The sequence below is a fragment of the Heterodontus francisci genome, chromosome 40 (assembly GCF_036365525.1).
Source record: "Heterodontus francisci isolate sHetFra1 chromosome 40, sHetFra1.hap1, whole genome shotgun sequence".
Lineage (NCBI taxonomy): Eukaryota > Metazoa > Chordata > Chondrichthyes > Heterodontiformes > Heterodontidae > Heterodontus > Heterodontus francisci.
In genome coordinates, this window is record NC_090410.1 from 40,714,482 (window position 1) to 40,740,997 (window position 26,516).

Below are 26,516 nucleotides of genomic sequence, written 5' to 3' on the forward strand. Positions count from 1 at the left end.
TCTGAGAGTGTCAGAAAGCGTCAGAGTGTGTCAGAGTGTGTCAGAGAGTGATAGAGAGTGTCAGAGTTTGTCAGAGAGTGTCGGAGAGTGATAGAGAGTGTCAGTGAGTGATAGAGAGTGTCTGAGAGTGTCAGAGATTGATAGAGAGTGTCTGAGAGTGTCAGAGAGTGATAGAGAGTGTCTGAGAGTGTCAGAGAATGTCAGATTGTGTCAGAGTGTGTCAGAGAGTGATGGAGAGTGATGGAGAGTGTCTAACAGTGTCAGAGAGTGTCAGAGTGTGTCAGAGAATGTCAGAGAGCGATAGAGTGTGTCAGAGAGTGTCAGAGAGTGATAGAGAGTGTCAGAGAGTGTCAGAGTGTGTCAGAGAGTGTCAGAGAGTGATAGAGAGTGTCAAAGAGAGTGTGAGTGTGTCAGAGAGTTTCAGAGAGTGAGAGAGAGTGTCTGAGAGTGTCTGAGAGAGACAGAGAGATTCTGAGAGTTTCAGTGAGTGTCAGAGAGTGATAGAGAGTGTCTGAGAGTGTCTGAGAGTGTCAGCGAGTGATAGACAGTGATAGAGAGTGTCTGAGAGTGTCTGAGAGTGTCAGCGAGTGATCGAGATTGATAGGGAGTTTCTGAGAATGTCAGAGAGTGTCAGAGAGTGATAGAGAGTGATAGAGAGTGTCTGAGAGTGTCAGAGAGTGATAGAGCGTGTCTGAGAGTGCCAGTGAGTGTCAGAGAGTGATAGAAAGTGTCTGAGAGTGTCAGCGAGTGATAGAGAGTGTCTGAGAGTGTCAGCAATTGTCAGAGTGTGTCAGAGAGTGATGGAGAGTGATAGAGAGTGCCTCAGAGTGTCTGAGAGTTTCAGAGAGTGTCAGAGTGTGTCAGAGTGTGATAGAGTGTTATAGAGAGTGATAGACAGTGATAGAGAGTGATAGAGAGTGATAGAGAGTGTCTGAGTGTGTCAGAGAGTGTCAGATAGTGTCAGATAGTGTCAGAGATGGTCAGAGTGAGTCAGAGTGTGCCAGAGAGTGATAGAGAGTGATGGAGAGTGTCAGAGAGTTTCATAGAGTGATAGATAGTGTCAGAGAGTGATATAGAGTGATGGAGAGAGTCTGACAGTGTCTGAGAGTTACAGAGAGTGATAGAGAGTGGTAGAGAGTGTCTGAGAGTGTCAGAGCGTGACAGAGCGTGTCTGAGAGTGTCAGAGAGTGTCTGACAGTGTCATAGAATGATGGAGAGTGAGAGTGAGTGTCTGAGAGTGTCAGAGATTGTCAGACAGTGTCAGAGAGTGATAGAAAGTGTCTGAGACTGTCTGAGATTATCTGAGAGTGTCAGAGAGTGTCAGAGTGTGATAGAAAGTGTCAGAGAGTGTCTGAGAGGTTCAGAGAGTGATATAAAGTGTCAGAGAGTGATAGAGAAATTCAGAGAGTGATCGAGAGAGTCTGAGTGCGTTTGTGAGTGACAGAGTTTGTCAGAGAGTGACAGAGAGTGTCAGAGTGTGTCAGAGAGTGTCAGAGAGTGTCAGATAGTGTCAGAGTGTGTCAGAGAGCAACAGAGAGGTATAGAGAGTGATAGAGAGTGTCTGAGAGTGTCAGAAAGCGTCAGAGTGTGTTAGAGTGTGTCAGAGAGTGATAGAGATTGTCAGAGTGTGTCAGAGAGTGTCAGAGAGTGATATAGAGTGTCAGTGAGTGATGGAGAGTGTCTGAGAGTGTCAGAGATTGATAGAGAGTGTCTGAGAGTGTCAGAGAGTGATAGAGAGTGTCAGAGAGTGTCAGAGTGTGTCAGAGAGTGTCAGAGAGTGATAGAGAGTGTCAGAGAAAGTGTGAGTGTGTCAGAGAGTTTCAGAGAGTGAGAGAGAGTGTCTGAGAGTGTCTGAGAGAGACAGAGAGTTTCTGAGAGTTTCAGTGAGTGTCAGAGAGTGATAGAGAGTGTCTGAGAGTGTCTGAGAGTGTCAGCGAGTGATAGAGAGTGTCTGAGAGTGTCAGCGAGTGATCGAGATTGATAGGGAGTTTCTGAGAATGTCAGAGAGTGTCAGAGAGTGATAGAGAGTGATAGAGAGTGTCTGAGAGTGTCAGAGAGTGATAGAGCGTGTCTGAGAGTGCCAGTGTGTTTCAGAGAGTGATAGAGAGTGTCTGAGAGTGTCAGCGAGTGATAGAGAGTGTCTGAGAGTGTCAGAGATTGTCAGAGTGTGTCAGAGAGCGATGGAGAGTGATAGAGAGTGCCTCAGAGTGTCTGAGAGTGTCAGAGTGTGTCAGAGAGTGTCAGAGAGTGATCGAGAGTGTCAGAGAGAGTCAGAGTTTGTCAGAGATTGATAGAGAGTGATAGAGAGTGTCTGAGAGTGTCTGAGAGTGTCAGAGAGTGTCAGAGTGTGTCAGAGTGTGATAGAGTGTTATAGAGAGTGATAGACAGTATTAGAGAGTGATAGACAGTGATAGAGAGTGTCTGAGTGTGTCAGAGTGTGTCAGAGAGTGTCAGATAGTGTCAGATAGTGTCAGATAGTGTCAGATAGTGTCGGAGATGGTCAGAGTGAGTCAGAGTGTGCCAGAGAGTGATAGAGAGTGATGGAGAGTGTCAGAGAGTTTCATAGAGTGATAGATAGTGTCAGAGAGTGATATAGAGTGATAGAGAGAGTCTGACAGTGTCTGAGAGTTACAGAGAGTGATAGAGAGTGGTAGAGAGTGTCTGAGAGTGTCAGAGCGTGACAGAGCATGTCTGAGAGTGTCAGAGAGTGTCTGACAGTGTCATAGAATGATGGAGAGTGAGAGTGAGTGTCTGAGAGTGTCAGAGATTGTCAGACAGTGTCAGAGAGTGATAGAAAGTGTCTGAGACTGTCTGAGATTATCTGAGAGTGTCAGAGAGTGTCAGAGTGTGATAGAAAGTGTCAGAGCGTGTCTGAGAGGTTCAGAGAGTGATATAAAGTGTCAGAGAGTGATAGAGAAATTCAGAGAGTGATCGAGAGTGTCTGAGAGTGTCTGTGAGTGACAGAGTATGTCAGAGATTGACAGAGAGTGTCAGAGTGTGTCAGAGAGTGTCAGAGAGTGTCAGAGTGTGTCAGAGTGTGTCAGAGTGTGTCAGAGAGTGTCAGAGAGTGTCAGAGAGTGATATAGAGTGTCAGTGAGTGATAGAGAGTGTCTGAGAGTGTCAGAGATTGATAGAGAGTGTCTGAGAATGTCAGAGAGTGATAGAGAGTGTCAGAGTGTGTCAGAGAGTGTCAGAGAGTGTCAGAGAGTGATATAGAGTGTCAGTGAGTGATAGAGAGTGTCAGAGATTGATAGAGAGTGTCTGAGAGTGTCAGAGATTGATAGAGAGTGTCAGAGAGTGATAAAAAGTGTCTGAGATTGTCAGAGTGTGTCAGACAGTGTCTGAAAGTGTCAGAGTGTGTCACAGAGTTATAGAGAGTGATAGAAAGTGTCAGAGAGTAATAGAGAGTGGCTGAGAGTGTCAGAGAGAGATCGAGAGTGTCTGAGAATTTCAGAGAATGTCAGAGTGTGATCGAGAGTGTCTGACAGTGATAGTGAGTGTCTGAGAGTCATAGAGAGTGTCGGAGAGTGTCAGAGACTGTCAGAGAGTGTCAGAGAGTTATAGAGAGTGTCCGAGAGTGTCAGAGAGTGATAGAGAGTGATAGAGTGTGATAGAGAGTGTCTTCGAGTGTCAGAGAGTGATAGAGAATGTCAGAGAGTGATCGAGAGTGTCTGAGAGTGTCTGTGAGTGACAGAGTATGTCAGAGAGTGATAGAGAGTGTCAGAGATAGTCAGGTGTGTGAGAGAGCGTGTCAGAGAGTGTCAGAGAGTGTCAGAGTGTGTCACAGAGTAACAGAGAGGGATAGAGAGTGATAGAGATTGTCTGAGAGTGTCAGAATGTGTCAGAGTGTGTCAGAGAGTGATAGAGAGTGATAGAGAGTGTCTGAGAGTGTCAGAGATTGTCAGAGTGTGTCAGAGAGTGATAGAGAGTGTCAGAGAGAGTCAGAGTGTGTCAGAGATTGATAGAGAGTGATAGAGAGTGTCTGAGAGTGTCTGAGAGTGTCAGAGAGTGTCAGAGTGTGTCAGAGTGTGATAGAGTGTTATAGAGAGTGATAGACAGTGATAGAGAGTGATAGAGAGTGTCTGAGTGTGTCAGAGTGTGTAAGAGAGATTCAGATAGTGTCAGAGATGGTCAGAGTGAGTCAGAGTGTGCCAGAGAGTGATAGAGAGTGATGGAGAGTGTCAGAGAGTGTCATAGAGTGATAGATAGTGTCAGAGAGTGATATAGAGTGATAGAGAGAGTCTGACAGTGTATGAGAGAGCCAGAGAGTGTCTGAGAGTGTCAGAGAGTTTCTGACAGTGTCAGAGAATGATGGAGAGTGAGAGAGAGTGTCTGAGAGTGTCAGAGATTGTCAGACAGTGTCAGAGAGTGATAGAAAGTGTCTGAGACTGTCTGAGATTATCTGAGAGTGTCAGAGAGTGTCAGAGTGTGATAGAAAGTGTCAGAGAGTGTCTGAGAGGTTCAGAGAGTGATATAAAGTGTCAGAGAGTGTTAGAGAAATTCAGAGAGTGATCGAGAGTGTCTGAGAGTGTCTGTGAGTGACAGAGTATGGCAGAGAGTGTCAGAGAGTAACAGAGAGTGATAGAGAATGATAGAGAGTGTCAGAGAGTGTCAGACAGTGTCAGAGACAGTAAGAGTGTGTCAGAATTTGATAGAGAGAGAGAGAGTGTCTGAGAGTGTCTGAAAGTGTCAGAGTGTGTCATAGAGTTATAGAGAGTGATAGAAAGTGTCAGAGAGTAATAGAGAGTGGCTGAGAGTGTCAGAGAGAGATCGAGAGTGTCTGAGAATTTCAGAGAATGTCAGAGTGTGATAGAGAGTGTCTGACAGTGATAGTGAGTGTCTGAGAGTCATAGAGAGTGTCTGAGAGTGTCAGAGACTGTCAGAGAGTGTCAGAGAGTTATAGAGAGTGTCCGAGAGTGTCCGAGAGTGTCAGAGAGTGTCAGAGAGTGATAGAGAGTGATAGAGAGTGTATTCGAGTGTCAGAGAGTGATAGAGAATGTCAGAGAGTGATCGAGAGTGTCTGAGAGTGTCTGTGAGTGACAGAGTATGTCAGAGAGTGATAGAGAGTGTCAGAGAGTGATCGAGAGTGTCTGAGAGTGTCTGAGAGTGACAGAGAGTGTCTGAGGGTGTCAGTCAGTGTCAGAGAGTGATAGAGAGTTTCTGATACTGTCAGAGAGTGTCAGAGTGTGTCAGAGAACGTCAGAGAGCGATAGAGTGTGTCAGTGTGTGTCACAAAGTGTCAGAGAGTGTCAGAGAGTGATAGAGATTGTCAGAGAGTGTCAGAGTGTGTCAGAGAGTGTCAGAGAGTGATAGAGAGTGTCAGAGAGAGTGTGAGTGTGTCAGAGAGTTTCAGAGAGTGTCAGGGAGTGAGAGAGAGTGTCTGAGAGTGTCTGAGAGATACAGAGAGTGTCTGAGAGTTTCAGTGTGTGTCGGAGAGTGATAGAGAGTGTCTGAGAGTGTCTGAGTGTGTCAGAGAGTGATAGAGTGTGAAATAGAGTGTCTGAGAGTGTCTGGGAGTGTCAGCGAGTGATAGAGAGTGATGGATAGTTTCTGAGAATGTCAGAGAGTGTCAGAGAGTGATAGAGAGTGATAGAGAGTGTCTGAGAGTGTCAGAGAGTGACAGCGCGTGTCTGAGAGTGTCAGTGAGTGTCAGAGAGTGCTTAGAGAGTGTCTGAGAGTGTCTGAGAGTGTCAGAGATTGTCAGAGTGTGTCAGAGAGTGATAGAGAGTGATAGAGAGTGTCTGAAAGTGTCTGAGCGTGTCAGAGTGTGTCAGAGAGTGTCAGTGGGTGATAGAGAGTGTCAGAGAGTGGTAGAGAGTGTCTGAGAGTGTCAGAGAGTGATAGAGAGTGATGGAGAGTGTCAGAGATGGTCAGAGTGAGTCAGAGTGTGCCAGAGAGGGATAGAGAGTGATGGAGAGTGTCAGAGAGTTTCATAGAGTGATAGATAGTGTCAGAGAGTGATATAGAGTGATAGAGAGAGTCTGACAGTGTCTGAGAGAGTCAGAGAGTGTCTGAGAGTTTCAGTGTGTGTCGGAGAGTGATAGAGAGTGTCTGAGAGTGCCTGAGTGTGTCAGAGAGTGATAGAGTGTGAAATAGAGTGTCTGAGAGTGTCTGGGAGTGTCAGCGAGTGATAGAGAGTGATGGATAGTTTCTGAGAATGTCAGAGAGTGTCAGAGAGTGATAGAGAGTGACATGCAGTGTCTGAGAGTGTCAGAGAGTGTCAGAGTGTGTCAGAGAGTGATAGAGAGTGTCTGAGAGTTTCAGAGAGTGTCAGAGATTGATAGAGAGTGTCAGAGAGTGATAGAGAGTGTCAGAGAGTGACGGAGAATGATAGAGAGAGTCAGAGTGTTATGGAGAGTGTCTGAGAATGTCTGAAAGTGACAGAGAGTGTCTGAGAGTGTCAGAGATTGTCAGAGTGTGTCAGAGTGTGTCAGAGAGTGATAGAGAGTGTTAGAGAGTGTCAGAGAGTGATAGAGAGTTTCAGAGTGAGTCAGAGAGTGTCAGAGTGAGTCAGAGAGGGATAGAGCGATTCAGAGAGTGATAGAGAGTGTCTGAGAGTGTCAGAGAGTGATAGAGAGTTTCTGAGAGTGTCTGCGAGTGTCAGCGAGTGATAGAGAGCGATAGAGAGTGTCTGAGAGTGCCAGAGAGTTACAGAGAGTGATAGAGAGTGATAGAGAGTGTCTGAGAGTTTCAGAGAGTGACAGAGCGTGTCTGAGAGTGTCAGAGATTGTCAGAGTGTGTCAGAGAGTGAAAGAGAGTGATAGAGAGTGTCTGAGAGTGTCAGAGACTGTCAGTGTGTCAGTGATTGTCAGAGAGTGATCGAGCGTGATCGAGAGTGTCAGCGTGTGTCTGAGAGTGTCAGAGAGTGTCAGAGAGTGATAGAGAATGTCTGAGAGTGTCAGAGAGTGATGGAGAGTGATAGAGTGTGATAGAGAGTGATAGAGAGTGTTGTTGAGTTTCAGAGAGTGTCAGAGTGTGATAGAGAATGTCAGAGAGTGACAGAGAGTGTCTGAGAGTGTCTGAGAGTGACAGAGTGTGTCTGAGAGTGATAGAGAGTGTCTGAGAGCGTCAGAGAGTGTCAGAGATTGATAGAGTGAGTCTGAGAGTGTCAGAGAGTGATTGAGAGTGTCATAGAGTGATAGAGAGTGATAGCGAGTGTCAGAGAGTGATAGAGACTGTCTGAGAGTGTCAGAGAGTGATAGAGAGTTTCTGAGAGTGACAGAGAGTGTCTGAGAGTGTCATTGAGTGTCAGAGAGTGATAGAGAGTGTCTGAGAGTGGCTGAGAGCGTCTGAGAGTATCAGCGACTGTCAGAGTGTGTCAGAGAGTGATAGAGAGTGACAGAGAGTGTCTGAAAGTGTCAGAGTGTGTCAGAGAGTGATAGAGAGTGTCTGAGAGTGTCAGAGAGTGTCCGAGATTGATAGAGTGAGTCTGAGAGTGTCAGAGAGTGATAGAGAGTGTCAGAGAGTGACAGAGAGTGTCAGAGAGTGTCAGAGAGTGATAGAGAGTGATAGAGAGTGTCTGAAAGAGTCAGAGAGTGCCAGAGAGTGTCAGAGAGTGTCTGAGAGTGCCAGAGAGTGATAGAGATTGTCTGAGAGTGTCTGCGAGTGGTAGCGAGTGAATCGAGAGTGATAGAGAGTGTCTGAGAGTGTCTGCGAGTGGCAGCGAGTGATAGAGAGAGATAGAGAGTGTCTGAGAGGGTCAGAGAGTTACAGAGAGTGATAGAGAGTGATAGAGAGTGTCTGAGAATGTGAGAGCGTGACAGAGCGTGTCTGAGTGTCAGAGATTGTCAAAGTGTGTCAGAGAGTGAAAGAGAGTGATAGAGAGTGTCTGAGAGTGTCAGAGATTGTCAGAGAGTTTCAGAGAGCGAAAGAGAGTGTCTGAGAGTGTCAGAGGGTGAAACAGAATGTCAGAGAGTGTGAGAGAGTGTCAGAGAGTGATAGAAAGTGTCTGAGAGTGTCAGCAAGTGATAGAGAGTGTCAGAGAGTGATAGAGAGTGTCTGAGAGTGTCAGAGTGTGATAGAGAGTGATAGAGAGTGCCAGAGAGTGATAGAGACTGTCTGAGAGTGTCAGAGAGTGATAGAGAGTTTCTGAGAGTGACAGAGAGTGTCTGAGAGTGTCAGTGAGTGTCAGAGAGTGATAGAGAGTGTCTGAGAGTGGCTGAGAGCATCTGAGAGTATCAGCGACTGTCAGAGTGTCTCAGAGAGTGATAGAGAGTGACAGAGAGTGTCTGAGTGTGTCAGAGAGTGTCAGAGAGTGTCAGAGAGTGTCAGAGAGTGATAGAGAGTGTCTGAGTGTGTCAGTGAGTGATAGAGAGTGTCTGAAAGAGTCAGAGAGTGTCAGAGAGTGTCAGACAGTGTCAGAGTGTGTCAGAGAGTGATAGAGAGTGTCTGAGAGATTCAGAGAGTGTCAGAGATTGTTAGAGAGTTTCAGAGAGTGATAGAGAGTGTCAGAGAGTGACAGAGAATGATAGAGAGAGTCAGAGTGTTATAGAGAGTGTCTGAAAGTGACAGAGAGTGATAGAGAGTTTCTGAGAGTGACAGAGAGTGTCAGAGTGAGTCAGAGAGTGTCAGAGTGAGTCAGAGAGGGATAGAGCGATTCAGAGAGTGATAGAGAGTGTCTGAGAGTGTCAGAGAGTGATAGAGAGTTTCTGAGAATGTCTGCGAGTGTCAGCTAGTGATAGAGAGTGATAGAGAGTGTCTGAGAGTGTCAGAGAGTTACAGAGAGTGATAGAGAGTGATAGAGAGTGTCTGAGAGTGTCTGAGAGTGTCAGAGAGTGACAGAGTGTTTCCGAGAGTGTCAGAGATTGTCAGAGTGTGTCAGAGAGTGAAATAGAGTGATAGAGAGTGTCTGAGATTGTCAGAGACTGTCAGTGTGTCAGAGAGTGTCAGAGAGTGATAGAGCGTGATAGAGAGTGTCAGCGTGTGTCTGAGAGTTTCAGAGAGTGTCAGAGAGTGATAGAGAATGTCTGAGAGTGTCAGAGAGTGATAAAGAGTGATAAAGAGTGATAGAGAGTGTCAGAGTGTGTCAGAGTGTGTCATAGTGTGTCTGAGAGTGTCAGAGAGTGATAGAGATTGTCTGAGAGTGATAGAGATTGTCTGAGAGTGTCAGAGCGTGACAGAGCGTGTCTGAGAGTGTCAGAGATTGTCGGAGTGTGTGAGAGAGTGAAAGAGAGTGATAGAGAGTGTCTGAGAGTGTTAGAGATTGTCAGAGAGTGTCAGAGAGTGAATGAGAGTGTCAGAGAGTGACAGAGAATGATAGAGAGAGTCAGAGTGTTATTGTGAGTGTCTGAGAGTGTCTGAAAGTGACAGAGAGTGTCTGAGAGTGTCAGAGATTGCCAGAGTGTGTCAGAGTGTGTCAGAGAGTGATAGAGAGTGATAGAGAGTGTCAGAGAGTGATAGAGAGTGTCAGAGTGAGTCAGAGTGAGTCAGAGAGGGATAGAGCGATTCAGAGAGTGATAGAGAGTGTCTGAGAGTGTCAGAGAGTGATAGAGAGTGACAGAGAGTGTCTGAGAGTGTCAGAGAGTGTCAGAGTGTGTCAGAAAGTGATAGAGAGTGTCTGAGAGAGTCAGCAAGTGAGAGTGAGTGTCAGAGAGTGTGAGAGAGAGTCAGAGAGTGATAGAGAGTGTCAGAGAGTGGCAGAGAGTGGTAGAGAGTTTCTGAGAGAGACAGAGAGTGTCTGAGAGTATCAGTGAGTGTCAAAGATTGTCAGAGAGTGTCTGAGAGTGGCTGAGAGCGTCTGAGAGTATCAGCGACTGTCAGAGTGTGTCAGAGAGTGATAGACAGTGACAGAGAGTGTCTGAGAGTGTCTGAGAGTGTCAGAGAGTGGCAGAGATTGATCGAGAGAGTCTGAGAGTGTCAGAGAGTGATAGAGAGTGTCAGAGAGTGATAGAGAGTGTCAGAGTGTGTCAGAGAGTGATAGAGAGTGATAGAGTGTCTGAAAGAGTCAGAGAGTGTCAGAGAGTGTCAGAGAGTGTCAGAGAGTGTCAGAGAGTGACAGAGAGTGATAGAGAGAGTCAGAGAGTTATGCAGAGTGTCTGAGAGTGTCTGAAAGTGACAGAGAGTGTCTGAGAGTGTCAGTGAGTGTCAGAGATTAATAGAGAGTGTCTGAGAGTGTCAGAGATTGCCAGAGTGTGTCAGAGTGCGTCAGTGAGTGACAGCGAGTGATAGAGTGTGTCAGAGAGTGATGGTGAGTGTCAGAGTGAGTCAGAGAGTGATGGAGAGTGTCAGAGAGTGATAGAGAGTGTCTGAGAGTGTCAGAGAGTGATAGAGAGTGATAGAGAGTGTCAGAGAGTGATAGAGATTGTCTGAGAGTGTCAGAGATTGATAGAGAGAGTCTGAGAGAGTCTGAGAGTGTCAGAGAGTGATAGAGAGTGTCAGAGAGTGATAGACAGTGTCAGAGTGTGTCAGAGAGTGATAGAGAGTGTCTGAAAGAATCAGAGAGTGTCAGAGAGTGACATAGAGTGATAGAGAGAGTCGGAGAGTTATACAGAGTGTCTGAGAGTGTCTGAAAGTGACAGAGAGTGTCTGAGAGTGTCAGTGAGTGTCAGAGAGTAACAGAGAGTGTCTGAGAGTGTCAGAGAGTGATAGAGAGTGATAGAGAGTGTCAGAGAGTGATAGAGATTGTCTGAGAGTGTCAGAGAGTGATAGAGAGTGTCTGAGAGTGACAGAGATTGTCTGAGAGTGTCAGTGAGTGTCAGAGAGTTATAGAGAGTGTCTGAGAGCGTCTGAGAGTTTCAGCGACAGTCAGAGTATGTCAGAGAGTGATAGAGAGTGACATGCAGTGTCTGAGAGTGTCAGAGAGTGTCAGAGTGTGTCAGAGAGTGATAGAGAGTGTCTGAGAGTTTCAGAGAGTGTCAGAGATTGATAGAGAGTGTCAGAGAGTGATAGAGAGTGTCAGAGAGTGACGGAGAATGATAGAGAGAGTCAGAGTGTTATGGAGAGTGTCTGAGAGTGTCTGAAAGTGACAGAGAGTGTCTGAGAGTGTCAGAGATTGTCAGAGTGTGTCAGAGTGTGTCAGAGAGTGATAGAGAGTGTCTGAGAGTGTCAGAGAGTGATAGAGAGTGATAGAGCCTGTCAGAGAGTGATAAAGAGTGATAAAGGGTGATAGAGAGTGTCAGAGTGTGTCAGAGTGTGTCATAGTGTGTCAGAGAGTATCAGAGTGTGATAGAGAGAGATAGAGAGTGTCAGAGAGTGTCTGAGAGTGTCAGAGATTGTCAGAGAGTGTCCGAGAGTGTCAGAGAGTGATAGAGATTGTCTGAGAGTGTCTGCGAGTGTCAGCAAGTGATAGAGAGTGATAGAGAGTGTCTGACAGTGTCAGAGAGTTACAGAGTGATAGAGAGTCATAGAGAGTATCTGAGAGTGTCAGAGCGTGACAGAGCGTGTCTGAGAGTGTCAGAGATTGTCGGAGTGTGTGAGAGAGTGAAAGAGAGTGATAGAGAGTGTCTGAGAGTGTTAGAGATTGTCAGAGAGTGTCAGAGAGCGAATGAGAGTGTCAGAGAGTGACAGAGAATGATAGAGAGAGTCAGAGTGTTATTGTGAGTGTCTGAGAGTGTCTGAAAGTGACAGAGAGTGTCTGAGAGTGTCAGAGATTGCCAGAGTGTGTCAGAGTGTGTCAGAGAGTGATAGAGAGTGATAGAGAGTGTCAGAGAGTGATAGAGAGTGTCAGAGTGAGTCAGAGTGAGTCAGAGAGGGATAGAGCGATTCAGAGAGTGATAGAGAGTGTCTGAGAGTGTCAGAGAGTGATAGAGAGTGACAGAGAGTGTCTGAGAGTGTCACAGAGTGTCAGAGTGTGTCAGAAAGTGATAGAGAGTGTCTGAGAGAGTCAGCAAGTGAGAGTGAGTGTCAGAGAGTGTGAGAGAGAGTCAGAGAGTGATAGAGAGTGTCAGAGAGTGGCAGAGAGTGGTAGAGAGTTTCTGAGAGAGACAGAGAGTGTCTGAGAGTATCAGTGAGTGTCAAAGATTGTCAGAGAGTGTCTGAGAGTGGCTGAGAGCGTCTGAGAGTATCAGCGACTGTCAGAGTGTGTCAGAGAGTGATAGACAGTGACAGAGAGTGTCTGAGAGTGTCTGAGAGTGTCTGAGAGTGTCAGAGAGTGGCAGAGATTGATCGAGAGAGTCTGAGAGTGTCAGAGAGTGATAGAGAGTGTCAGAGAGTGATAGAGAGTGTCAGAGTGTGTCAGAGAGTGATAGAGAGTGATAGAGTGTCTGAAAGAGTCAGAGAGTGTCAGAGAGTGTCAGAGAGTGACAGAGAGTGATAGAGAGAGTCAGAGAGTTATGCAGAGTGTCTGAGAGTGTCTGAAAGTGACAGAGAGTGTCTGAGAGTGTCAGTGAGTGTCAGAGAGTAATAGAGAGTGTCTGAGAGTGTCAGAGATTGCCAGAGTGTGTCAGAGTGCGTCAGTGAGTGACAGCGAGTGATAGAGGGTGTCAGAGAGTGATGGTGAGTGTCAGAGTGAGTCAGAGAGTGATGGAGAGTGTCAGAGAGTGATAGAGAGTGTCTGAGAGTGTCAGAGAGTGATAGAGAGTGATAGAGAGTGTCAGAGAGTGATAGAAATTGTCTGAGAGTGTCAGAGATTCATAGAGAGAGTCTGAGAGTGTCAGAGAGTGATAGAGAGTGTCAGAGAGTGATAGACAGTGTCAGAGTGTGTGAGAGAGTGATAGAGAGTGATAGAGAGTGTCTGAAAGAGTCAGAGAGTGTCAGAGAGTGACAGAGAGTGATAGAGAGAGTCGGAGAGTTATACAGAGTGTCTGAGAGTGTCTGAAAGTGACAGAGAGTGTCTGAGAGTGTCAGTGAGTGTCAGAGAGTAACAGAGAGTGTCTGAGAGTGTCAGAGAGTGATAGAGAGTGTCAGAGAGTGATAGAGATTGTCTGAGAGTGTCAGAGAGTGATAGAGAGTGTCTGAGAGTGACAGAGATTGTCTGAGAGTGTCAGTGAGTGTCAGAGAGTTATAGAGAGTGTCTGAGAGTGTCAGAGATTGATAGAGAGAGTCTGAGAGTGTCAGAGAGTGATAGAGAGTGTCAGAGAGTGATAGACAGTGTCAGAGTGTGTCAGAGAGTGATAGAGAGTGATAGAGAGTGTCTGAAAGAGTCAGAGAGTGTCAGAGAGTGACAGAGAGTGATAGAGAGAGTCGGAGAGTTATACAGAGTGTCTGAGAGTGTCTGAAAGTGACAGAGAGTGTCTGAGAGTGTCAGTGAGTGTCAGAGAGTAACAGAGAGTGTCTGAGAGTGTCAGAGAGTGATAGAGAGTGTCAGAGAGTGATAGAGATTGTCTGAGAGTGTCAGAGAGTGATAGAGAGTGTCTGAGAGTGACAGAGATTGTCTGAGAGTGTCAGTGAGTGTCAGAGAGTTATAGAGAGTGTCTGAGAGCGTCTGAGAGTTTCAGCGACAGTCAGAGTATGTCAGAGAGTGATAGAGAGTGACATGCAGTGTCTGAGAGTGTCAGAGAGTGTCAGAGTGTGTCAGAGAGTGATAGAGAGTGTCTGAGAGTTTCAGAGAGTGTCAGAGATTGATAGAGAGTGTCAGAGAGTGATAGAGAGTGTCAGAGAGTGACGGAGAATGATAGAGAGAGTCAGAGTGTTATGGAGAGTGTCTGAGAATGTCTGAAAGTGACAGAGAGTGTCTGAGAGTGTCAGAGATTGTCAGAGTGTGTCAGAGTGTGTCAGAGAGTGATAGAGAGTGTTAGAGAGTGTCAGAGAGTGATAGAGAGTTTCAGAGTGAGTCAGAGAGTGTCAGAGTGAGTCAGAGAGGGATAGAGCGATTCAGAGAGTGATAGAGAGTGTCTGAGAGTGTCAGAGAGTGATAGAGAGTTTCTGAGAGTGTCTGCGAGTGTCAGCGAGTGATAGAGAGCGATAGAGAGTGTCTGAGAGTGCCAGAGAGTTACAGAGAGTGATAGAGAGTGATAGAGAGTGTCTGAGAGTTTCAGAGAGTGACAGAGCGTGTCTGAGAGTGTCAGAGATTGTCAGAGTGTGTCAGAGAGTGAAAGAGAGTGATAGAGAGTGTCTGAGAGTGTCAGAGACTGTCAGTGTGTCAGTGATTGTCAGAGAGTGATCGAGCGTGATCGAGAGTGTCAGCGTGTGTCTGAGAGTGTCAGAGAGTGTCAGAGAGTGATAGAGAATGTCTGAGAGTGTCAGAGAGTGATGGAGAGTGATAGAGTGTGATAGAGAGTGATAGAGAGTGTTGTTGAGTTTCAGAGAGTGTCAGAGTGTGATAGAGAATGTCAGAGAGTGACAGAGAGTGTCTGAGAGTGTCTGAGAGTGACAGAGTGTGTCTGAGAGTGATAGAGAGTGTCTGAGAGCGTCAGAGAGTGTCAGAGATTGATAGAGTGAGTCTGAGAGTGTCAGAGAGTGATTGAGAGTGTCATAGAGTGATAGAGAGTGATAGCGAGTGTCAGAGAGTGATAGAGACTGTCTGAGAGTGTCAGAGAGTGATAGAGAGTTTCTGAGAGTGACAGAGAGTGTCTGAGAGTGTCATTGAGTGTCAGAGAGTGATAGAGAGTGTCTGAGAGTGGCTGAGAGCGTCTGAGAGTATCAGCGACTGTCAGAGTGTGTCAGAGAGTGATAGAGAGTGACAGAGAGTGTCTGAAAGTGTCAGAGTGTGTCAGAGAGTGATAGAGAGTGTCTGAGAGTGTCAGAGAGTGTCCGAGATTGATAGAGTGAGTCTGAGAGTGTCAGAGAGTGATAGAGAGTGTCAGAGAGTGACAGAGAGTGTCAGAGAGTGTCAGAGAGTGATAGAGAGTGATAGAGAGTGTCTGAAAGAGTCAGAGAGTGCCAGAGAGTGTCAGAGAGTGTCTGAGAGTGCCAGAGAGTGATAGAGATTGTCTGAGAGTGTCTGCGAGTGGTAGCGAGTGATCGAGAGTGATAGAGAGTGTCTGAGAGTGTCTGCGAGTGGCAGCGAGTGATAGAGAGAGATAGAGAGTGTCTGAGAGGGTCAGAGAGTTACAGAGAGTGATAGAGAGTGATAGAGAGTGTCTGAGAATGTGAGAGCGTGACAGAGCGTGTCTGAGTGTCAGAGATTGTCAAAGTGTGTCAGAGAGTGAAAGAGAGTGATAGAGAGTGTCTGAGAGTGTCAGAGATTGTCAGAGAGTTTCAGAGAGCGAAAGAGAGTGTCTGAGAGTGTCAGAGGGTGAAACAGAATGTCAGAGAGTGTGAGAGAGTGTCAGAGAGTGATAGAAAGTGTCTGAGAGTGTCAGCAAGTGATAGAGAGTGTCAGAGAGTGATAGAGAGTGTCTGAGAGTGTCAGAGTGTGATAGAGAGTGATAGAGAGTGCCAGAGAGTGATAGAGACTGTCTGAGAGTGTCAGAGAGTGATAGAGAGTTTCTGAGAGTGACAGAGAGTGTCTGAGAGTGTCAGTGAGTGTCAGAGAGTGATAGAGAGTGTCTGAGAGTGGCTGAGAGCATCTGAGAGTATCAGCGACTGTCAGAGTGTCTCAGAGAGTGATAGAGAGTGACAGAGAGTGTCTGAGTGTGTCAGAGAGTGTCAGAGAGTGTCAGAGAGTGTCAGAGAGTGATAGAGAGTGTCTGAGTGTGTCAGTGAGTGATAGAGAGTGTCTGAAAGAGTCAGAGAGTGTCAGAGAGTGTCAGACAGTGTCAGAGTGTGTCAGAGAGTGATAGAGAGTGTCTGAGAGATTCAGAGAGTGTCAGAGATTGTTAGAGAGTTTCAGAGAGTGATAGAGAGTGTCAGAGAGTGACAGAGAATGATAGAGAGAGTCAGAGTGTTATAGAGAGTGTCTGAAAGTGACAGAGAGTGATAGAGAGTTTCTGAGAGTGACAGAGAGTGTCAGAGTGAGTCAGAGAGTGTCAGAGTGAGTCAGAGAGGGATAGAGCGATTCAGAGAGTGATAGAGAGTGTCTGAGAGTGTCAGAGAGTGATAGAGAGTTTCTGAGAATGTCTGCGAGTGTCAGCTAGTGATAGAGAGTGATAGAGAGTGTCTGAGAGTGTCAGAGAGTTACAGAGAGTGATAGAGAGTGATAGAGAGTGTCTGAGAGTGTCTGAGAGTGTCAGAGAGTGACAGAGTGTTTCCGAGAGTGTCAGAGATTGTCAGAGTGTGTCAGAGAGTGAAATAGAGTGATAGAGAGTGTCTGAGATTGTCAGAGACTGTCAGTGTGTCAGAGAGTGTCAGAGAGTGATAGAGCGTGATAGAGAGTGTCAGCGTGTGTCTGAGAGTTTCAGAGAGTGTCAGAGAGTGATAGAGAATGTCTGAGAGTGTCAGAGAGTGATAAAGAGTGATAAAGAGTGATAGAGAGTGTCAGAGTGTGTCAGAGTGTGTCATAGTGTGTCTGAGAGTGTCAGAGAGTGATAGAGATTGTCTGAGAGTGATAGAGATTGTCTGAGAGTGTCAGAGCGTGACAGAGCGTGTCTGAGAGTGTCAGAGATTGTCGGAGTGTGTGAGAGAGTGAAAGAGAGTGATAGAGAGTGTCTGAGAGTGTTAGAGATTGTCAGAGAGTGTCAGAGAGTGAATGAGAGTGTCAGAGAGTGACAGAGAATGATAGAGAGAGTCAGAGTGTTATTGTGAGTGTCTGAGAGTGTCTGAAAGTGACAGAGAGTGTCTGAGAGTGTCAGAGATTGCCAGAGTGTGTCAGAGTGTGTCAGAGAGTGATAGAGAGTGATAGAGAGTGTCAGAGAGTGATAGAGAGTGTCAGAGTGAGTCAGAGTGAGTCAGAGAGGGATAGAGCGATTCAGAGAGTGATAGAGAGTGTCTGAGAGTGTCAGAGAGTGATAGAGAGTGACAGAGAGTGTCTGAGAGTGTCAGAGAGTGTCAGAGTGTGTCAGAAAGTGATAGAGAGTGTCTGAGAGAGTCAGCAAGTGAGAGTGAGTGTCAGAGAGTGTGAGAGAGAGTCAGAGAGTGATAGAGAGTGTCAGAGAGTGGCAGAGAGTGGTAGAGAGTTTCTGAGAGAGACAGAGAGTGTCTGAGAGTATCAGTGAGTGTCAAAGATTGTCAGAGAGTGTCTGAGAGTGGCTGAGAGCGTCTGAGAGTATCAGCGACTGTCAGAGTGTGTCAGAGAGTGATAGACAGTGACAGAGAGTGTCTGAGAGTGTCTGAGAGTGTCAGAGAGTGGCAGAGATTGATCGAGAGAGTCTGAGAGTGTCAGAGAGTGATAGAGAGTGTCAGAGAGTGATAGAGAGTGTCAGAGTGTGTCAGAGAGTGATAGAGAGTGATAGAGTGTCTGAAAGAGTCAGAGAGTGTCAGAGAGTGTCAGAGAGTGTCAGAGAGTGTCAGAGAGTGACAGAGAGTGATAGAGAGAGTCAGAGAGTTATGCAGAGTGTCTGAGAGTGTCTGAAAGTGACAGAGAGTGTCTGAGAGTGTCAGTGAGTGTCAGAGATTAATAGAGAGTGTCTGAGAGTGTCAGAGATTGCCAGAGTGTGTCAGAGTGCGTCAGTGAGTGACAGCGAGTGATAGAGTGTGTCAGAGAGTGATGGTGAGTGTCAGAGTGAGTCAGAGAGTGATGGAGAGTGTCAGAGAGTGATAGAGAGTGTCTGAGAGTGTCAGAGAGTGATAGAGAGTGATAGAGAGTGTCAGAGAGTGATAGAGATTGTCTGAGAGTGTCAGAGATTGATAGAGAGAGTCTGAGAGAGTCTGAGAGTGTCAGAGAGTGATAGAGAGTGTCAGAGAGTGATAGACAGTGTCAGAGTGTGTCAGAGAGTGATAGAGAGTGTCTGAAAGAATCAGAGAGTGTCAGAGAGTGACATAGAGTGATAGAGAGAGTCGGAGAGTTATACAGAGTGTCTGAGAGTGTCTGAAAGTGACAGAGAGTGTCTGAGAGTGTCAGTGAGTGTCAGAGAGTAACAGAGAGTGTCTGAGAGTGTCAGAGAGTGATAGAGAGTGATAGAGAGTGTCAGAGAGTGATAGAGATTGTCTGAGAGTGTCAGAGAGTGATAGAGAGTGTCTGAGAGTGACAGAGATTGTCTGAGAGTGTCAGTGAGTGTCAGAGAGTTATAGAGAGTGTCTGAGAGCGTCTGAGAGTTTCAGCGACAGTCAGAGTATGTCAGAGAGTGATAGAGAGTGACATGCAGTGTCTGAGAGTGTCAGAGAGTGTCAGAGTGTGTCAGAGAGTGATAGAGAGTGTCTGAGAGTTTCAGAGAGTGTCAGAGATTGATAGAGAGTGTCAGAGAGTGATAGAGAGTGTCAGAGAGTGACGGAGAATGATAGAGAGAGTCAGAGTGTTATGGAGAGTGTCTGAGAGTGTCTGAAAGTGACAGAGAGTGTCTGAGAGTGTCAGAGATTGTCAGAGTGTGTCAGAGTGTGTCAGAGAGTGATAGAGAGTGTCTGAGAGTGTCAGAGAGTGATAGAGAGTTTCAGAGTGAGTCAGAGAGTGTCAGAGTGAGTCAGAGACGGATAGAGCGATTCAGAGAGTGATAGAGAGTGTCTGAGAGTGTCAGAGAGTGATAGAGAGTTTCTGAGAGTGTCTGCGAGTGTCAGCGAGTGATAGAGAGTGATAGAGAGTGTCTGAGAGTGCCAGAGAGTTACAGAGAGTGATAGAGAGTGATAGAGAGTGTCTGAGAGTTTCAGAGATTGCTAGAGTGTGTCAGAGTGTGTCAGAGAGTGATAGAGAGTGATAGAGAGTGTCAGAGAGTGATAGAGAGTGTCAGAGTGAGTCAGAGTGAGTCAGAGAGGGATAGAGCGATTCAGAGAGTGATAGAGAGTGTCTGAGAGTGTCAGAGAGTGATAGAGAGTGACAGAGAGTGTCAGAGAGTGATAGAGAGTGTCTGAGAGTGTCAGAGTGTGATAGAGAGTGATAGAGAGTGCCAGAGAGTGATAGAGACTGTCTGAGAGTGTCAGAGAGTGATAGAGAGTTTCTGAGAGTGACAGAGAGTGTCTGAGAGTGTCAGTGAGTGTCAGAGAGTGATAGAGAGTGTCTGAGAGTGGCTGAGAGCATCTGAGAGTATCAGCGACTGTCAGAGTGTGTCAGAGAGTGATAGAGAGTGACAGAGAGTGTCTGAGTGTGTCAGAGAGTGTCAGAGAGTGTCAGAGAGTGATAGAGAGTGTCTGAGTGTGTCAGTGAGTGATAGAGAGTGTCTGAAAGAGTCAGAGAGTGTCAGAGAGTGTCAGACAGTGTCAGAGTGTGTCAGAGAGTGATAGAGAGTGTCTGAGAGATTCAGAGAGTGTCAGAGATTGTTAGAGAGTTTCAGAGAGTGATAGAGAGTGTCAGAGAGTGACAGAGAATGATAGAGAGAGTCAGAGTGTTATAGAGTGTGTCTGAAAGTGACAGTGAGTGATAGAGAGTTTCTGAGAGTGACAGAGAGTGTCAGAGTGAGTCAGAGAGTGTCAGAGAGAGTCAGAGAGGGATAGAGCGATTCAGAGAGTGATAGAGAGTGTCTGAGAGTGTCAGAGAGTGATAGAGAGTTTCTGAGAGTGTCTGCGAGTGTCAGCTAGTGATAGAGAGTGATAGAGAGTGTCTGAGAGTGTCAGAGAGTTACAGAGAGTGATAGAGAGTGATAGAGAGTGTCTGAGAGTGTCTGAGAGTGTCAGAGAGTGACAGAGTGTTTCCGAGAGTGTCAGAGATTGTCAGAGTGTGTCAGAGAGTGAAATAGAGTGATAGAGAGTGTCTGAGATTGTCAGAGACTGTCAGTGTGTCAGAGAGTGTCAGAGAGTGATAGAGCGTGATAGAGAGTGTCAGCGTGTGTCTGAGAGTGTCAGAGATTGTCAGAGAGTGATAGAGAGTGTCTGAGAGTGTCAGAGAGTGATGGAGAGTGATAGAGTGTGATAGAGAGTGTCTTTGAGTTTCAGAGAGTGTCAGAGAGTGATAGAGAATGTCTGAGAGTGTCAGAGAGTGATAAAGAGTGATAAAGAGTGATAGAGAGTGTCAGAGTGTGTCAGAGTGTGTCATAGTGTGTCTGTGAGTGTCAGAGAGTGATAGAGATTGTCTGAGAGTGATAGAGATTGTCTGAGAGTGTCAGAGCGTGACAGAGCGTGTCTGAGAGTGTCAGAGATTGTCGGAGTGTGTGAGAGAGTGAAAGAGAGTGATAGAGAGTGTCTGAGAGTGTTAGAGATTGTCAGAGAGTGTCAGAGAGCGAATGAGAGTGTCAGAGAGTGACAGAGAATGATAGAGAGAGTCAGAGTGTTATTGTGAGTGTCTGAGAGTGTCTGAAAGTGACAGAGAGTGTCTGAGAGTGTCAGAGATTGCCAGAGTGTGTCAGAGTGTGTCAGAGAGTGATAGAGAGTGATAGAGAGTGTCAGAGAGTGATAGAGAGTGTCAGAGTGAGTCAGAGTGAGTCAGAGAGGGATAGAGCGATTCAGAGAGTGATAGAGAGTGTCTGAGAGTGTCAGAGAGTGATAGAGAGTGACAGAGAGTGTCTGAGAGTGTCAGAGAGTGTCAGAGTGTGTCAGAAAGTGATAGAGAGTGTCTGAGAGAGTCAGCAAGTGAGAGTGAGTGTCAGAGAGAGTCAGAGAGTGATAGAGAGTGTCAGAGAGTGGCAGAGAGTGGTAGAGAGTTTCTGAGAGAGACAGAGAGTGTCTGAGAGTATCAGTGAGTGTCAAAGATTGTCAGAGAGTGTCTGAGAGTGGCTGAGAGCGTCTGAGAGTATCAGCGACTGTCAGAGTGTGTCAGAGAGTGATAGACAGTGACAGAGAGTGTCTGAGAGTGTCTGAGAGTGTCTGAGAGTGTCAGAGAGTGGCAGAGATTGATCGAGAGAGTCTGAGAGTGTCAGAGAGTGATAGAGAGTGTCAGAGAGTGATAGAGAGTGTCAGAGTGTGTCAGAGTGTGATAGAGAGTGATAGAGTGTCTGAAAGAGTCAGAGAGTGTCAGAGAGTGTCAGAGAGTGACAGAGAGTGATAGAGAGAGTCAGAGAGTTATGCAGAGTGTCTGAGAGTGTCTGAAAGTGACAGAGAGTGTCTGAGAGTGTCAGTGAGTGTCAGAGAGTAATAGAGAGTGTCTGAGAGTGTCAGAGATTGCCAGAGTGTGTCAGAGTGCGTCAGTGAGTGACAGCGAGTGATAGAGGGTGTCAGAGAGTGATGGTGAGTGTCAGAGTGAGTCAGAGAGTGATGGAGAGTGTCAGAGAGTGATAGAGAGTGTCTGAGAGTGTCAGAGAGTGATAGAGAGTGATAGAGAGTGTCAGAGAGTGATAGAGATTGTCTGAGAGTGTCAGAGATTGATAGAGAGAGTCTGAGAGAGTCTGAGAGTGTCAGAGAGTGATAGAGAGTGTCAGAGAGTGATAGACAGTGTCAGAGTGTGTCAGAGAGTGATAGAGAGTGATAGAGAGTGTCTGAAAGAATCAGAGAGTGTCAGAGAGTGACATAGAGTGATAGAGAGAGTCGGAGAGTTATACAGAGTGTCTGAGAGTGTCTGAAAGTGACAGAGAGTGTCTGAGAGTGTCAGTGAGTGTCAGAGAGTAACAGAGAGTGTCTGAGAGTGTCAGAGAGTGATAGAGAGTGATAGAGAGTGTCAGAGAGTGATAGAGATTGTCTGAGAGTGTCAGAGAGTGATAGAGAGTGTCTGAGAGTGACAGAGATTGTCTGAGAGTGTCAGTGAGTGTCAGAGAGTTATAGAGAGTGTCTGAGAGCGTCTGAGAGTTTCAGCGACAGTCAGAGTATGTCAGAGAGTGATAGAGAGTGACATGCAGTGTCTGAGAGTGTCAGAGAGTGTCAGAGTGTGTCAGAGAGTGATAGAGAGTGTCTGAGAGTTTCAGAGAGTGTCAGAGATTGATAGAGAGTGTCAGAGAGTGATAGAGAGTGTCAGAGAGTGACGGAGAATGATAGAGAGAGTCAGAGTGTTATGGAGAGTGTCTGAGAGTGTCTGAAAGTGACAGAGAGTGTCTGAGAGTGTCAGAGATTGTCAGAGTGTGTCAGAGTGTGTCAGAGAGTGATAGAGAGTGTTAGAGAGTGTCAGAGAGTGATAGAGAGTTTCAGAGTGAGTCAGAGAGTGTCAGAGTGAGTCAGAGAGGGATAGAGCGATTCAGAGAGTGATAGAGAGTGTCTGAGAGTGTCAGAGAGTGATAGAGAGTTTCTGAGAGTGTCTGCGAGTGTCAGCGAGTGATAGAGAGTGATAGAGAGTGTCTGAGAGTGCCAGAGAGTTACAGAGAGTGATAGAGAGTGATAGAGAGTGTCTGAGAGTTTCAGAGATTGCTAGAGTGTGTCAGAGTGTGTCAGAGAGTGATAGAGAGTGATAGAGAGTGTCAGAGAGTGATAGAGAGTGTCAGAGTGAGTCAGAGTGAGTCAGAGAGGGATAGAGCGATTCAGAGAGTGATAGAGAGTGTCTGAGAGTGTCAGAGAGTGATAGAGAGTGACAGAGAGTGTCTGAGAGTGTCAGAGAGTGTCAGAGTGTGTCAGAAAGTGATAGAGAGTGTCTGAGAGAGTCAGCAAGTGAGAGTGAGTGTCAGAGAGAGTCAGAGAGTGATAGAGAGTGTCAGAGAGTGGCAGAGAGTGGTAGAGAGTTTCTGAGAGAGACAGAGAGTGTCTGAGAGTATCAGTGAGTGTCAAAGATTGTCAGAGAGTGTCTGAGAGTGGCTGAGAGCGTCTGAGAGTATCAGCGACTGTCAGAGTGTGTCAGAGAGTGATAGACAGTGACAGAGAGTGTCTGAGAGTGTCTGAGAGTGTCTGAGAGTGTCAGAGAGTGGCAGAGATTGATCGAGAGAGTCTGAGAGTGTCAGAGAGTGATAGAGAGTGTCAGAGAGTGATAGAGAGTGTCAGAGTGTGTCAGAGAGTGATAGAGAGTGATAGAGTGTCTGAAAGAGTCAGAGAGTGTCAGAGAGTGTCAGAGAGTGACAGAGAGTGATAGAGAGAGTCAGAGAGTTATGCAGAGTGTCTGAGAGTGTCTGAAAGTGACAGAGAGTGTCTGAGAGTGTCAGTGAGTGTCAGAGAGTAATAGAGAGTGTCTGAGAGTGTCAGAGATTGCCAGAGTGTGTCAGAGTGCGTCAGTGAGTGACAGCGAGTGATAGAGGGTGTCAGAGAGTGATGGTGAGTGTCAGAGTGAGTCAGAGAGTGATGGAGAGTGTCAGAGAGTGATAGAGAGTGTCTGAGAGTGTCAGAGAGTGATAGAGAGTGATAGAGAGTGTCAGAGAGTGATAGAGATTGTCTGAGAGTGTCAGAGATTGATAGAGAGAGTCTGAGAGAGTCTGAGAGTGTCAGAGAGTGATAGAGAGTGTCAGAGAGTGATAGACAGTGTCAGAGTGTGTCAGAGAGTGATAGAGAGTGATAGAGAGTGTCTGAAAGAATCAGAGAGTGTCAGAGAGTGACATAGAGTGATAGAGAGAGTCGGAGAGTTATACAGAGTGTCTGAGAGTGTCTGAAAGTGACAGAGAGTGTCTGAGAGTGTCAGTGAGTGTCAGAGAGTAACAGAGAGTGTCTGAGAGTGTCAGAGAGTGATAGAGAGTGATAGAGAGTGTCAGAGAGTGATAGAGATTGTCTGAGAGTGTCAGAGAGTGATAGAGAGTGTCTGAGAGTGACAGAGATTGTCTGAGAGTGTCAGTGAGTGTCAGAGAGTTATAGAGAGTGTCTGAGAGCGTCTGAGAGTTTCAGCGACAGTCAGAGTATGTCAGAGAGTGATAGAGAGTGACACGCAGTGTCTGAGAGTGTCAGAGAGTGTCAGAGTGTGTCAGAGAGTGATAGAGAGTGTCTGAGAGTTTCAGAGAGTGTCAGAGATTGATAGAGAGTGTCAGAGAGTGATAGAGAGTGTCAGAGAGTGACGGAGAATGATAGAGAGAGTCAGAGTGTTATGGAGAGTGTCTGAGAATGTCTGAAAGTGACAGAGAGTGTCTGAGAGTGTCAGAGATTGTCAGAGTGTGTCAGAGTGTGTCAGAGAGTGATAGAGAGTGTTAGAGAGTGTCAGAGAGTGATAGAGAGTTTCAGAGTGAGTCAGAGAGTGTCAGAGTGAGTCAGAGAGGGATAGAGCGATTCAGAGAGTGATAGAGAGTGTCTGAGAGTGTCAGAGAGTGATAGAGAGTTTCTGAGAGTGTCTGCGAGTGTCAGCGAGTGATAGAGAGTGATAGAGAGTGTCTGAGAGTGCCAGAGAGTTACAGAGAGTGATAGAGAGTGATAGAGAGTGTCTGAGAGTTTCAGAGAGTGACAGAGCGTGTCTGAGAGTGTCAGAGATTGTCAGAGTGTGTCAGAGAGTGAAAGAGAGTGATAGAGAGTGTCTGAGAGTGTCAGAGACTGTCAGTGTGTCAGTGATTGTCAGAGAGTGATCGAGCGTGATCGAGAGTGTCAGCGTGTGTCTGAGAGTGTCAGAGAGTGTCAGAGAGTGATAGAGAATGTCTGAGAGTGTCAGAGAGTGATGGAGAGTGATAGAGTGTGATAGAGAGTGATAGAGAGTGTTGTTGAGTTTCAGAGAGTGTCAGAGAGTGATAGAGAATGTCAGAGAGTGACAGAGAGTGTCTGAGAGTGTCTGAGAGTGACAGAGTGTGTCTGAGAGTGATAGAGAGTGTCTGAGAGTTTCAGAGAGTGTCAGAGATTGATAGAGTGAGTCTAAGAGTGTCAGAGAGTGATTGAGAGTGTCATAGAGTGATAGAGAGTGATAGCGAGTGTCAGAGAGTGATAGAGACTGTCTGAGAGTGTCAGAGAGTGATAGAGAGTTTCTGAGAGTGACAGAGAGTGTCTGAGAGTGTCATTGAGTGTCAGAGAGTGATAGAGAGTGTCTGAGAGTGGCTGAGAGCGTCTGAGAGTATCAGCGACTGTCAGAGTGTGTCAGAGAGTGATAGAGAGTGACAGAGAGTGTCTGAAAGTGTCAGAGTGTGTCAGAGAGTGATAGTGAGTGTCTGAGAGTGTCAGAGAGTGTCAGAGATTGATAGAGTGAGTCTGAGAGTGTCAGAGAGTGATAGAGAGTGTCAGAGAGTGACAGAGAGTGCCAGAGAGTGATAGAGATTGTCTGAGCGTGTCTGCGAGTGGCAGCGAGTGATCGAGAGTGATAGAGAGTGTCTGAGAGTGTCTGCGAGTGGCAGCGAGTGATAGAGAGAGATAGAGAGTGTCTGAGAGGGTCAGAGAGTTACAGAGAGTGATAGAGAGTGATAGAGAGTGTCTGAGAATGTGAGAGCGTGACAGAGCGTGTCTGAGTGTCAGAGATTGTCAAAGTGTGTCAGAGAGTGAAAGAGAGTGATAGAGAGTGTCTGAGAGTGTCAGAGATTGTCAGAGAGTTTCAGAGAGCGAAAGAGAGTGTCTGAGAGTGTCAGAGGGTGAAACAGAATGTCAGAGAGTGTGAGAGAGTGTCAGAGAGTGATAGAAAGTGTCTGAGAGTGTCAGCAAGTGATAGAGAGTGTCAGAGAGTGATAGAGAGTGTCTGAGAGTGTCAGAGTGTGATAGAGAGTGATAGAGAGTGCCAGAGAGTGATAGAGACTGTCTGAGAGTGTCAGAGAGTGATAGAGAGTTTCTGAGAGTGAAAGAGAGTGTCTGAGAGTGTCAGTGAGTGTCAGAGAGTGATAGAGAGTGTCTGAGAGTGGCTGAGAGCATCTGAGAGTATCAGCGACTGTCAGAGTGTGTCAGAGAGTGATAGAGAGTGACAGAGAGTGTCTGAGTGTGTCAGAGAGTGTCAGAGAGTGTCAGAGAGTGTCAGAGAGTGATAGAGAGTGTCTGAGTGTGTCAGAGAGTGTCAGAGATTGATAGAGAGAGTCTGAGAGTGTCAGAGAATGATAGAGAGTGTCAGAGAGTGATATAGAGTGTCAGAGAGTGTCAGTGAGTGATAGAGAGTGTCTGAAAGAGTCAGAGAGTGTCAGAGAGTGTCAGACAGTGTCAGAGTGTGTCAGAGAGTGATAGAGAGTGTCTGAGAGATTCAGAGAGTGTCAGAGATTGTTAGAGAGTTTCAGAGAGTGATAGAGAGTGTCAGAGAGTGACAGAGAATGATAGAGAGAGTCAGAGTGTTATAGAGAGTGTCTGAAAGTGACAGAGAGTGATAGAGAGTTTCTGAGAGTGACAGAGAGTGTCAGAGTGAGTCAGAGAGTGTCAGAGTGAGTCAGAGAGGGATAGAGCGATTCAGAGAGTGATAGAGAGTGTCTGAGAGTGTCAGAGAGTGATAGAGAGTTTCTGAGAGTGTCTGCGAGTGTCAGCTAGTGATAGAGAGTGATAGAGAGTGTCTGAGAGTGTCAGAGAGTTACAGAGAGTGATGGAGAGTGATAGAGAGTGTCTGAGAGTGTCTGAGAGAGTCTGAGAGTGTCAGAGTGTTTCCGAGAGTGTCAGAGATTGTCAGAGTGTGTCAGAGAGTGAAATAGAGTGATAGAGTGTGTCAGAGAGTGTCAGAGAGTGATAGAACGTGATACAGAGTGTCAGCGTGTGTCTGAGAGTGTCAGAGATTGTCAGAGAGTGATAGAGAGTGTCTGAGAGTGTCAGAGAGTGATGGAGAGTGATAGAGTGTGATAGAGAGTGTCTTTGAGTTTCAGAGAGTGTCAGAGAGTGATAGAGAATGTCTGAGAGTGTCAGAGAGTGATAAAGAGTGATAAAGAGTGATAGAGAGTGTCAGAGTGTGTCAGAGTGTGTCATAGTGTGTCTGAGAGTGTCAGAGAGTGATAGAGATTGTCTGAGAGTGATAGAGATTGTCTGAGAGTGTCAGAGCGTGACAGAGCGTGTCTGAGAGTGTCAGAGATTGTCAGAGTGTGTGTGAGAGTGAAAGA